The sequence below is a fragment of the Heterocephalus glaber genome, unplaced genomic scaffold (assembly GCF_053883595.1).
Source record: "Heterocephalus glaber isolate CG9 unplaced genomic scaffold, H.glaber_assembly_v1.0 deba00001606, whole genome shotgun sequence".
Lineage (NCBI taxonomy): Eukaryota > Metazoa > Chordata > Mammalia > Rodentia > Bathyergidae > Heterocephalus > Heterocephalus glaber.
The window spans coordinates 5,021,222-5,035,161 of record NW_028258377.1 but is presented as its reverse complement, the minus strand read 5'-3'; positions in this window follow the sequence as shown (position 1 = coordinate 5,035,161).

Genomic DNA, 13,940 nt, shown 5'->3' with positions numbered 1-13,940 from the left:
AATGATACCATGAAACAATTCTTATTGTCATGGATAATTGCCATGGAGCAGGGAAATAGGATAGAAGCTAGATGATAAAGAAAGTAAACACGGTAAACATTATGGTTTAGAAAAAGTATTGCAATGTAATAGCATAATGATTTCAATTCCAAATTCATACTGACTTAATGAAGTAAGCACCATCCACACCTCAAAACATATGTTGACAGAGCCAGATTGAATATAAGATATTTCTATTGCAAAGTAGTGATTTTTTGTGTCCCAAATGCCATTATCTTCAAAAGATATACAGCACTTTGAGGCCTACTGATAGTTTTCTTTTAATGCTCCTTTTGTTTAGCACTCATTGTTTTATCTTGGAAGACACTTTGCTATTTCCATACATGGGCATTGTAATAGGCTTTGCATTTCAGTAGGCAGGGGTCCCTAAGACTGATAGGAAGGCAGGGGAAGGATGAGCAGACTTCTTATTCTGGCTGTCATAGGTGATGACTGGGTTCACAAAAGACTTAAGATACAATGACAGGGATAATTCATAACCCAATGCTTTCAAGTCAATGGCATGTTCTGCATTTAATTAAAGCCAGCCCCCTTCCCTCTTTTGCATTTGCTAAATAACATACTTTCCTTTAATTTCAGGAGTGGGGGAGAGGGTCCCTGCCAAAAGTAGAGTGAGAAAACTGTATTTGGAATCAGATAAAACTAAAAGAAAGGCTTGAACTGGCTGCCTCAGAATGAAACAGAGCTCTGTAGGTTGGTCCCACTGATCACACTGTTGATGTCTGAGAAAAGCAAGGTGTGCCAATTTAGTTTAATTGTCCATTTGATTGGCTTGGGAGCGACAGAGGGGATTAGGAAGGGATTCTTCTGGGTGTGTGTGGGTGGGCCATGGAGACATGACCTTGGGGTCTATATCTGGTCCCTGAATGCTTCCTGTCTGGTGCTGTCCCCCTGCTCTGGTTCCCAGCTGCTGTGAAGTGGGCTACTTTCTCTACCACACCTGTTCCCCATGATGTTTCAGCCTTTGTCCCTGACTACCATGGACTGAAAGCATGAACCAAATAAACTATTTCCTCCTTTAAGTTATAGGTGTCAGGCATTTGGTTTCAGCAATGGGAAAGCTGACTAATACACAGACAATTACAAAGTTGTTAATTTTGCATGTAGCACAGTCCAAGTTATAAACATCTGCTAAAGCTGGGGTGTAGGATTTCAAATACTTCCCCTCCTAATATTTTATCTCTCTGATGTAATTTGAAATATATGGTTCTTTCTCTTATAGGACTAGGAACTTATCTTTAATTTGGTTTCCAATATTATGATCACCTTGACTTATTTCCTGGTTCCTTATATGTAATCCTCATCTTCAGTTTACAGTCTTCTACAAGGCCTTGTTTTTCATGCATTATAGGTTATTGTTTAAATTACACCTGTACTTCCCATGTTTCCTTGAGGGCAGGCTTGGAAAATTGTGATTGAATATTGTATACACAGCAGCTCCAAGTTAGCGTTGGCCTGTCCACAAATCTTGATTCTTCTATTTCCCCTTATCTTCATTTACCCCAACACTGGGATTCAGGCTTTCAGTGGCCACTTTTCCTCTATGAAATTCTTCATGCCTTTTGATTTAAACAAACAAGCAAACAAAAAACTCTTTTTTTTTTTTTTTTTTTTGGTAAAGAATGCATTTAAATTTGAAGAAAGAGATTAGAACAGGCATACCTAACCCTTGGCTAGACAGCTAATAATGCAGCCCCAAAATATTATCAACTTTAACAGTATTACATTTTTTCCTGATTCAGTTGTGCAGTCCACAGCCTGCACGGATGACAAGAAAATGCTGCATATAGAGGGCCGCAATAAGGGCTAATTCTTCCTCTTGTACCCGCCACACAGTCTCTTGAATTGAAACCTTGGTGTATAAAACATCACACATGCTGGTGCGACATGCATAGTAAAATGCACTGATACTAATTTGCTTCATCAAACCTACGTGTGTGTGCCTATGAAGACAAGCATTTATTGTTATTAAGCAGACATATAAAGTTTTTTCTTAAAGTATTAAATTTGGATTTGTATTATTTCATTTTAATGTTATAATAAAAAATTTTTTTAAAAGGAAGTTTTGCTCTTTACATAGATTAACCATAGTATATATTTTACATGCAGCCCAAGACAGTTCCTCTTCATTCAGTGCAGCCCAAATAAGGCAGAAGAAAGGGCACCCATAGATTAAAACAGTCAGATGTTATTCCAAGTGATTTTTTAAAAAATCTTACCAGAAATAAAGGTAATAAAAAGCTGAATAATAAACTACTTCCAGTTTGAATAAACAAAATTTACTAGATTTTTCTTAGATACCAGCCTTTTCAGAATTTCAAATGCCTAATAAATGAAAAATTTTATTCATTTTCTATCATAGATATATATTATATATTATAACATAATATATATTATATACTATATACAATTATATAATAATATATATTATAATTATATATTATATATTACATTATATATAATAATATATATTCAGTAGCTAATTGCAATTATTCACCCTAGATAAAGAAAAAAAGAGTTTATTTAAAAAATTTCTTAGCATGTGTGCAAGGTTACCATTCCAGATGGGGACCATTATGGGATGTCGTATTTCAAAGGCAAATGTTTCTTAAACTTACTGGGAAAAAGAAATGTCTATTAAGGAAATAAGAGCTGCTGAAGGAAAGACACATGTTATCTATTTCTTCAATTAGTGGCAAATTCCTGGTAGTAATCCTAAAGAACTGCAGGGGTTCTAATTGAAATATTCTAATCACTCCTTTTTCTAATCTACTCAGTGCTATTGTAAAATGAGGGAAAGAGTCCTATGATGAAATTCTGGGCAAAAACCATTTCTGATTTTGTAGTTATGAGAACAGGTTTGGACTATTTTGCTTAATGCATCATTTATTAAAAGTTTTTCTCAGTAGGACAGCAAGCAATTATTTGGAGCAGCTGGGTCCAAGAAGGACTGATCACATGTTATGACACGCAGAGGAATTAGGGATCATGGGAAGATGAACAATGTAATTATGTTCATGGAGTGTCACTTATTAATTTTAAAGATAAGATTTGTAATAATTTCATAATAGATACAAAAATCAAAGGAAATGTCTAGATTTGTGAGGGTCTCCAAGGTTTAAAACTGGCACATGGATTCAATTTAGTTAAAATATGGACTTTGCCTAATAGTCTTCAATGTTTCAAGGAGAATGAAATTCTGAAAATTAGGAAGACAAAAATCTAAAGTTAATCTAATATTCCTGTTTATTAATCTTAGAATTATCACCACCTCACTCCCTTTTTGCTTTAGTGTAAAGAAGGACTCCTAACAGGATTGCCCACAATGGTCTTGTATTTCCTGTGAATAATTACATGGAAGTGAAAAGATGATGTAGCCACAGCAATCGACACCTTTGTTGGCTCTACTACAGCAATTTGAGACATCAAATTGAAGCATCACCTTTGAAGAGCCCTAGGACCCCTCAAATATCAGGGGGCCCTTTGCTGTTCATGCACCCTGGCCCTTCGCTGCTCAGAAGAGCTTCTCTGTATGACACTTGCACCACCTCTTCCACTTTCTCCATTTCCTTTTTGGTTTAACATTACTGCTAATCAGGAATCACAAACACATACTTTTTTAAAAACTAGGATGAGGACAATCTCTTTTGTTAGGTAAGTGGGTAGTACTTACAGCAAGCAATTAAAATACACTTTACCAAAGTTTTAAACAGCCAATGCTAACAAGCAACAACAAAAAATAAGAACTAAAACTGAAAAAGATCTAGAAATTAATCCAAATTAATAAACTGTGAGATGATACAAAAACCCTATGGGTACAGTTAACGGTATAAAATAATCCGGCCAAATAAAAAATAAAAGAATATGAAATAATGATTCTCCCAAGTCTGATATATTTAAAAATTTCCCAGCTTCTAGATGTTATAGAGCTATAATTTTTACCTTTGACTATTTTTTCCAAATAGAAATCACTTTATTGTTTTTTAGCCTATCAATGTGATGGATGCTTACTATTAAAAATGTAAGCATGGTTAAATTCCCTAGTGAAAAACTGCTAAAACTTAATGTCTCTTTCACATCATTTTTATATAGCACATAAGCGTACACAACAGCTATAAATATATGAAAATATAGTTTCAATGAAAATTCATTTATTTACCATTATTTATTGAGCACCTGCTATGGTCATACAACAGGATACAATGGTGAGCAAGAAGAAACGGTCCCTCCCCTTGTAGTGTCTACCAGCCACTGCAGGAGAGGCACTAATTAGTCATGAAACAATATTAGATTGCAAGCATGACAATTGCTGTGAAGGGGAAGCACACAGTGTAAGATATTATCTTCTGGAAAAGAGATGTGAGGGATATGGGGTGATTCCCTGAGGAAGCTATGACATTGAGTTCCGATTTTAAGGAAGCATTGAAGACAGGTGGTACCTCAAAAAAACTGAGAATGAGGGTATGGAGAGGTCCAGAGCAGCCGAGCTTTGCAGGTTGAGGGAGCTGTTTAAGGTTTCATCATTGGAGGGAGCAATGCATTTGAGAAAAATTTAGGAAAGATAACATCCGAAGATCAGCTTGTCACAGCGAGAGGGGCATCTAGGTCTCACAGGGCCTTGTAGACCTTGCAGGGAACTAGGTATAGAAAGCAGAGTCTGAGGATAGAGGTAGTAGGTTCTGCATCAGGATCGACCTGGCTTCCAAGTGGAGAACAGATAGAGAAGGGCGGCAGATATGCAGCAAAGGGTCACAGTAGAAAGGAGCGAGAGAGGATGGCAGCGAGAAGGACAGCAGTGACAGACGAGTTGGAGAGAGAGGAACACAGTGGATCGTGTATGTGAATGAGTTAGAAGAGACAAGGGAAACTCACTTTGTATAGTTTTTCTGTAGTTGTCTTTAAAATTTTTAGTCCATGTGGCTATAGTGCTTTCTTTCTATTTCTTAATAATTTGTGGGGCCTATTTGTATATTGTGGCTGTTATTAATTTTTCTGTTAGATATTAAAGATGTTTTGTTTTTGTGTGTTCCTTGTATTAATGGTTTTCTTTATGGCATTTTTCGATAATCAATCATTTGTTTTGCACAGTTATACTTGTCAATCAATTCCTTTTTTCTTCTGAATTTTGTGTCTCATATTCTATTGGTTTTATGATAATCTTTAGTTGATTTTTAAAAATTCATTTGGAATAGATTTTCTTCTTATAAGATAGGGATTGGGTTCATATTTTCTAGGGGGTAAAAATTAGTTTCATATATTTATTATCCTTTACTCAATAAATAAATTCTCATGCACAAACACAAGGCAGACATTTATGATGTTATTCTAGTTTTCTCTGATTATTTCTATGCTAATCATATATTGAACTAATCAGTGTAACATTGTAGTATTTTAAATAATATTTTTATTTTTGTATGTTTTATTTTACACAGAAATGCAGAGACTTTGCTTTTCAGTTTTGTGAAAAGAACTGTTACTATTATTCGTGAGATTTTCCTAGATTTACAGATTAATTTGGAAAGAATTGACATGTTTTACAAAACTGAATCTTCCTCTCAAGACATTTCCATTTATGTCTTCCCATTTATGCCTCTTCTTTTTTGTCCTTTAGTAAAATTTTATGATTTTATCTATATAAGTCTTAAGGCAAAAGTATTGATTATCTTGTCTTTTCCCACTTCTTGACTTTAGTTAAGAGTGCATAAATGTATCTGTCATCTCTGTTGAAAATATTTAGGCCGATAATTCTGATAAGTTTGTACACAGTGTATTTTCCCTCTCCAGAAGGTTTGTTATTCATTCCAGGCAGGACGATATGTAGGAAGATGATTTTTCTTCCTGTGGAATAAATGCCTCAATGGAGAATTTCAAATCAAGCTCTTTTTGCAAGTGATGGCCTGCCTTTTCTAGTGTGAGGTTTGGCGTGGGCAGGGAATGGTGTCCGTGGTTGTCTATCTAGATATCTCCAAATACATTTTACAATGATTTGGACATCATCCAGCATAGTTCCTCTGCTGGTACATGTTCAAGGCCCAGCTAAAGAATCACTCATCCCTACCCTTGTGTGTTTATCTACTCACTGATCTTTCTCTTGCATATGCTCCCTTAGATAAAGGACTTAAGACTCTAGCCATAAGCCCTAAGGACTGACCCTAAACTTCATCTTCTATGTTTTTGAAAGACATTCTCTTTCTCCCTGCTCTTACCTAGGAAAAGAAGGGTCTTATCATCAGATGTTACAACTGATAATTCACACAGAGGCATGCACAAGAAAAGATCAAAAAAGACTCCAAATATGTTTATCTGTTTGATAGATCTACCATTTTTTGTTCAAAAGCTTTGTTCAAAACTATTGTCTGAGCTAAGCTTATCTTTGGTAGCTATGACTTGATTTAAATTACAGAGGCATGGTAAATTCCATGGGAGAGCTGGCAGGGATAAAACTGAGTTTCTTCAACCTCTTTATCTGCTCTTTATTTGTTCTCAGTCTTCATAGATTTGCTTGCCCATGAAACTCTGTTACTGAGACTTGTGTCTTTATTTTCTACCACAGCCTGGGCTTTGCAGTGATGGTGGCTTGTGGTTTGCTATTTAATTGGGAATTAATACTTTGCTATTATACTTATGTCTAGCCCCTCTCCTGCCTGGTACTATGATACACTGCATTTAGTATTCTACTGGGATTGCATGGGTCTGCCTTCTCTAGCTTGATTTTTTACCAGGAAACTAGGACAATAAGGGCCTTGGGAAAGTGAATGTGAGAAATACACGCTGCTTTCTAGGGACATTAGTTCAGAATGAAAACAGCACTGTCCTCTATTGCTTGTGTCTGCCACCCTATTTTTACCAGTAAATAACTAGAGCCCTTCCCTGCACCATGGTCAGGAACACAAAAATAGCTCCAGTCTCCAGGGGCAGTGCTTTGGGATGTAAAAGCCCTCTCTGTAAACATGTAATTGTCACCCACTGTCTGCTTTCTTTCTTTCCATGAAATATTCAACTATTCAACCCTAAGAAAGTTCTTTTTTAGCTCCAAGAGTATACTACCTTCATTTATAATAATAATACACTTGAAATAAAAACTCGGGAAATCTAATGGCAGGAAAATACTAGCAACTCCATGCATTTACTAAACCAAAGTGGAAAATTCTGCATAGCTTTGTCTATGCAGAACTGGTCTTTGAGGAAGGGACTTCTGGTTCTTTCTAGACCTGATGATGATGTGGGTAATTGTGACAAGGTAGTGGACCATGGGACTCCTAGGGAAGAAGAACAACCATGACATGATCCTAAGTTTCAATATTTTAAAGGGAGAAAATATGGTAGGCCAGAAATGGTCTCTACTTAAAGTTGTTAGAAAATGTCAGGTACCTAGTTTCTAGCTTTCTCTACAGGGGCTTTCTTATCCTTGTCACTGCAATTGTTCCTCGTTCTTGTTGATACCTCTTTCCTTGCTTTGGATCTTTGTAAATATTGTTCTCTGCCTTCCAATGTCTTCTCTTCCCATTTTGTACTGAGAGGCAAATTCTACTCTCTTCTCTCTTAATAATAAGAGTTTGGGTTTGATATATGGTTAGCAACCAAGGGCCGGGGATTTAGCTCAGTGGTTTCGCCACCTGCTGCACAAGTGCAAGGACCTGAGTTCGATCGCCGGTACCAAAAAAAAAGCAACCAAGAAACTACATTTCCCAGGTTCCCTTAGAGCTACATTTCTGAATATAAATTCAGATTCTATCAGTAGACATTTTCACAAGAGTCGAGAAGAAAGGCAGAGGGACTTCTTTTGTGTTCTGACTGTTTGGTGGCAAGTGAGAGTACAGGTGTCCTGCATGGGCTTCCAGTCTACTCCAGATACCTAGTGATCCAGAAGCATTGGTGGTTGTGGTCGCTACTTGGTCAGGTCTCTGATCTCTCAACACTGCTTCTTGTGTCTTTTCTCTTACTTCTGCTACAGGAGAGCCCTCGGCATAAACTACCATGGCTCTAGCTGTGCCTCTGGTTTGGAGTTGTTCTGAGAGTCATTTCAGGAGTCTCACTCTTTCCAGTGGTTTCGTAAATCCCTCAACCTCTGCTTTAGATCCATTTTGTTTTAAATGCCTGTGGTTAAGTTCTGGTTCCTGCATTAACACTACAGTAAATAACATCAGTTTTGTGGAGCACCATAGTATTTGAGGGCAGAGACATACAGTAGGCTATCGAAGGGAATGACAGAGTTCTACTTGCCAGGCATCATAGGAGGCCCTTTCTGTGTACTCTTCACCAGGTCACCCCAAACACACTCAGAGGTGGGGTCAACACCATTTGATTGAGCTCCGCCCAGGGGTGGGGGTGTAGCTCATGGCAGAGTACTTGATTAGCATGAATGAGGCCCAGGGCTCTGTCCTGATTGGGGTTCCCCTCTATAAAGTGAAGGGTAGAGAGTTTGAAGTTCTCACAGCTAGGAAGGGAACCCATTCTTTCTTTAAACCTTCTCTATCACCTTAGCTAGGAACAAAAAGTGGTTATTTTATTATATTATATTAGAAAATGAATGCTGCCTACCAAAATTTCCCTGAGGAATTTCCCTTGTAAGGACTGCTGGTTGCTGAAGACTTCACTGCATGCTCTTTTAAGAAGAAATAGACACAAGCCCAGTGCACATATTGTGATCATTTCAAAGGACCCCACAGGTAGAAATGGAAATCAGAGCAGCATGATTTTCTGCCTCGCTCTTCCCTCTGTGTTTTTCCTCCACTCTGAGATGGGAGTGGTTCAAGGGCCTGACACCTGTGTCCTCAGGAGAATCCTGAGCTCCTCTCTTGCAGCGCCCCAGTCTCTCCCATACTGCCAGGCCAGGCCTGCCCGAGGTGTAGGTGCCTGTTTTTCCCAAGCTAACTGCTTTTACTCTCATGCTATGCTTAAGATTAGCCTTGCTTCAAACCAGAGTGGTGAGACGCATAATTTGAATTTGGATTGGGTTTGGGGAGAACTAGAGAAAGCCTTTTATGCTGTTGGGTTTCTAGGAAATTGTAACCATCCAGGCCTGGACAAATGCACCCTCCATGGGTCTAGCCTAGCTTTTAGGGTTCATACTACTGGGATTGGGAGGTCGGAAGTGAAAAAGAAAATTGAACTTGGTTTGTCTATTTTGTGCAGAAGACCTTGTTGGCAGAACTCACCTACCCTTCCTTCATTGCTCCCTGTATAGCCATCCACACACCAGGAGCCTAAGTGAATCTGTCTGCTGTCTAGGCTGGTCTCTTTAAACCTGGCAGAATTAATCCCTTTGTCTTGAGCAGCCCACAAGCTTTGTTGACACAACAGAACTCTACTGTAGCACTTACCACCATGGGCTACTGTAATGAGCTGTTTACTTACCTGTTTTTCTCACTACATATTGACCTCTGGAAGGAGTGTGACTCCAATTTACTCATCTCTTAATCCATCACAGCTAAATAAATATTTGGTAAATCAGATTGAATCCTCACCCCTAATTCAATACACTGTGCCAGATCCAGAGGTAACATACAGAATTCGTTGATTTTAACTGTTCCTTTATTAAAAAATGTGCTTTTGATTAACCCTTTAGATGGGTGAGCGCATCCAGTGTATCTGTGCACACATTAATTCAAGGCAGCTGTGGATGCATGGTTTCTGGAGCCCAGCTCTGGTTTGAGCTCCGTTCTATCATTGGCAAGCGCTCCAACCTTGGGCAAGTGCCTGGACTTCTCTTCAACTCAGTTTCCTATAAAATGGAGCTGATCATAGTGTCTAGCTTGTAGGGTTGTCATGAAGATTAAATGAGTTAACAAGGGGTAGAGGACTGAGAAAGTTTTCTGGTACACAGTAAGTGCTTTTTAATATATGTTATTACCATCCTGGTATCAGACACATTAAAATGTAAAATGAAGAATGTCTACTCTAAATTCATATAAAGCTTAACATTCTCAAAGCAGATTTATGCAACTCTTAGTTCAGAACAATTTCAACACTAGGTGTGTCGAGAATTGGCTCTGCTTTCTCTGGATACAAGAGATTCTTCGACTCATTTCCAGGGACCTTGCATACTTTGCTTGTGGTATCAGGTTTCCCCCCCTTTTCATCAGTCTTATTTTCACCTGAAATGCTGCCCCAACATCTTGTATCCTTTAACTGGCAGGGAATCTAACAACAGTGAGTATCTAATAAAACGTATTTGAAGAGTGAATCACCAGCAGAACCCACACACAACACCTGGACTCAACAGATAGATCCTATATAAGCAGATAGTTGGACCCATAGTCAACAGATTAGCAAGTGAACCTTTGGCTTGCCTTCCTGTTCCAACTCTGACAGGGGTGGGTGCGTGTTTGGGGGATAGATGAAAACAAGAACCAGGTCACACAAACATTTTGTGCCTGGTTCCCTATTATTGGCAGTTGCCCCTTTACTTTTCTTGTCCAAGCTGGAATGTGGACAACTGTCTTCATGCTCTTTTTCATTATTAGTTCAATTATACTTCTGGGACTCCGCCTGCCATCTCTTTGCCCTGAAATACATTTTTCTACATGAGCCTTGGCTGCACAGGACAACTTCCTTATCTTCTATTTATTCAGACTTTTCAACTCACCACTTATACTTGGAGTGTTCTGTGTGCCTCATTATTGACATGACAAGTCTATTAGGTGTTAGAATTGGACACTACATATTTAATACCCTAAATGCTTCTGGAATTTAAATAATATACACAAGACAGTCAGTACAATGATTCACTCTTATTTAATGAAAACCTACGGAGCCTATATGACAGGTGCTCTGGTGCTGGCAATCTCACCCGGAAGATGCATACAAGAGGCACTAAAATGCATCATTATTGCAATACTGTTTGACCTAGTGTGTTAGTCAGCTTTCTATTACCCAGGATAATCAAATTATCAGGAGAGAGAGCTTATTTTGGCTCACAGTTTTGGAGGATTCAGTCCATAACTGGTTGACCCTGCTGATTCGGGCCTGTGGCCACGAATTATGGTGGGAGTGTGAGGCCAAACAAAATTAATCTCCTCATGGCTGAGAAGAAAAATCCAGTAAGGAGACCAGGGAGCTCAGTCTCTTTGAAGTGAATGTTTCCAGTGACTGAAGACCTTCCACCAGAACTCACTGTTTAGGTGTTTCACCACCCCCCAACACCACCTTGCTGGGGACCAAGCTTTTAGCACATAGACCTTTAAGGGACATTTCAGTTCCAAACTACAGCATTCACTATTGTAGGCATTCCACAAAAGTTTGTTCAATGGGGAGGAGAAGTCAGCGGTCACAACCAGTCTTCATGAATACAATGAAATTTGACTTATCTCAAAGTACTGAAAGAGTCAATCTGGTGATTAAGAGGGCATATATGCTCAAGCAGAGGAGTGTAGCAGAGAGACTGGAGTGAGCAGGTCTTGTAGGGCATGAGACCTGTTTGATGAGCATGGAGAGGAATGCTGGGAAGAGTAGGCCAATCCATTTGATGTAGATGCAAACAGGTCTCTGAGGAGGAGGTGATGTGACTGAATCAGTTAGAAGTCTAATGAAGTTCTGCAAATAATATTGAAAAACAGGGAGAACATTCTTGGGGAATGGGCTGGGGGTCAAGATAAAACCATGGGAATGGAGAGAAAGCACAGACTTATACATTCAGAAGGAAAATCAGAACCTGCGGCTTGTTCTTGCATTTGGTTAGAGTCCCAGCATACTTTTGTGCCTATGAACACCCTATGTTGCTTTTACTCCACTCTTCTCTACTCACCCTGCCCCCATTTCACATTACCTGTCCTCTTTTTGGGGGAAGGAGTTGAGACACGGTCTCACTGTGTATCCCAGGCTGGCCTCAAGCTCTCAGTGATTCTCCTGCCTCAGCCTCTTGAGTACTGGGATTACAGGTGTGTGCCACCACACCTGGCTCATTACCTGTCCTTATAAACTGTCCACATGGAGCAGAGCCAAGCCTCAGCAATGAGAGGTAGGAGGCAAGTATTCAGTCATGGAAGACAGGTTTCTGTTATGTGCTTGGTGGTGGTGGGGATGGTGACGGACACTAACACAACAACAGAGAAGACCCCATGAAGCCTGCCAGCTGGCCTGTGACTTTGGTAAATTGTCATTGTTTCAGCTGCAGTTAGGCCTAATGAATCACAGATGTCTGATGTCCTTACCCTCTCTGCTTCATCTTCTCCCGACTTCTAACAAGAAAATAAGAACTGTGGCCAGATGGAGTATGGGTGCCGATCAACCATCATCAGCTCCCTTGTCCCCAAGTTCCCTTTTTCCACATTGACTATACATCTTCATGACACTGATTCTCCACAGTGCAGCTCACCAAGCTGCTCTGGAAAGGACTCCCTGCTCTCTCAAACACACTCAGGAATATGATAAACATCATCCCTGCTATTTTTTCCCTTTCTCGGAACTTTGAAGGTGCTTTCAGCTTGCTATAGTGGTTGGCACTCGTGTAGCAACCTAGTATTCTCTGCAGTTGTTTCATGGTAATCAATTTCCTCTCCCTGGCTGGGCTCAGCTGCCTTTGAGAGCCTGCCATGTCTTGCCCTTTCCTTTCTGCCTGGCAGAGGTGATTGCTATGCAATAGATGAAAGAATGAGTGAACAAATAACTCCCCTGAAGCACTGGTGGCGTGAAAAGCTCACGGAACCAAACCTTTTCCATTGTGATTTTTAAAGCATTAAAAATAAGTGTACTCACAAGTAGCAGATAAGGTTATTTGTAACATGAGTTTAAATTTAGCTTAAGTATCAAGGGCAATTTTATAGGCCTTAGGTTGTAATAAATGAGGATGGCAAAGTTGGCATCGTGTCCTGGTCAAACGACTTGACCAGACTTTAAGGATTGTCTTCTCAGACTCTTTCACTTTTACATTGAGGTTTGGAGGAAAGAGGAAACGTTCCAAATCCCCTATCTGGGGGTGGCATCTGAAATAAAATGGAAAGAAAGCTATTCCTGAGTCTGCCCTCCGGCTACTGTGCTTAGATCTTCCTCCACCAGGGACCCTCAGGAGATCTCTCTGTGCTGCCAGAGCCCTCAGTGGCTGAACAACTCTTGCTCCAACTCTTGCTCTTTGGGCCAACAGCTCTTCTAAAGGCTTTGGCAGTTGAAGCAGAGAGAAGCAAGTACCAGCAGCTGAGGAAAGCCCAGGAATGGAAAGGAAAGGGCCAGTAAGTGTGGTACAAGGGCTTCTTGGGGGACACAGTGGGAGTGGGGTGGGCCTGCGGACTGGGGCCACAGAGACTCGGGTCTGTCCACAGCGGTATGGAGAGCTCCTTTCTCCTGCTGGAACAAAGCAGAGATGTTTCCAGTAGGCCAGATATTCAGGATATCTGCATAGAGATTCAGAGATATTTTCTGTAATGTATTTAAACTGGGACATAACACAAACTAGGGAATTTTCTGTCCTAAGATTAGAGTCAGAGCAAAGAATCTTCAAAGAGAGAAGAAAGAAGTGACTCCATGGAGCAGAGTAAAGGCTAAAGTGAATTCTCAGAGCTGGAGCATAAAATATCAGCTCCTGCCAGCTTTCTCATCAGGGCCTCCGTCCTTGTGTTCCTTCTATTTTACTTAAACTAATTTCAATGACTTTTTCTTTCTTTGCAACCAGATAGTCCTTGGCTAATATCTCAAGTTATTGATTATAATTCTTCACTTTTCTTCTCCCTCCAAACCAAACACCTAATCCAAGAAAATAAAAACAAAATAACCAACTAGCATGCAGCAGTAACAAAGCACTTATATGAAATTCTGGTTTCATTATTCATTTACAATTTGGGCTGCAAGTCCAATTACCATTTATACCATTTATAAATGAACTTACTATCAAAATGCATTTTGAGTTCCAAATGCCCAAGTTGATCATTTGAACAACTTGTTTAAAA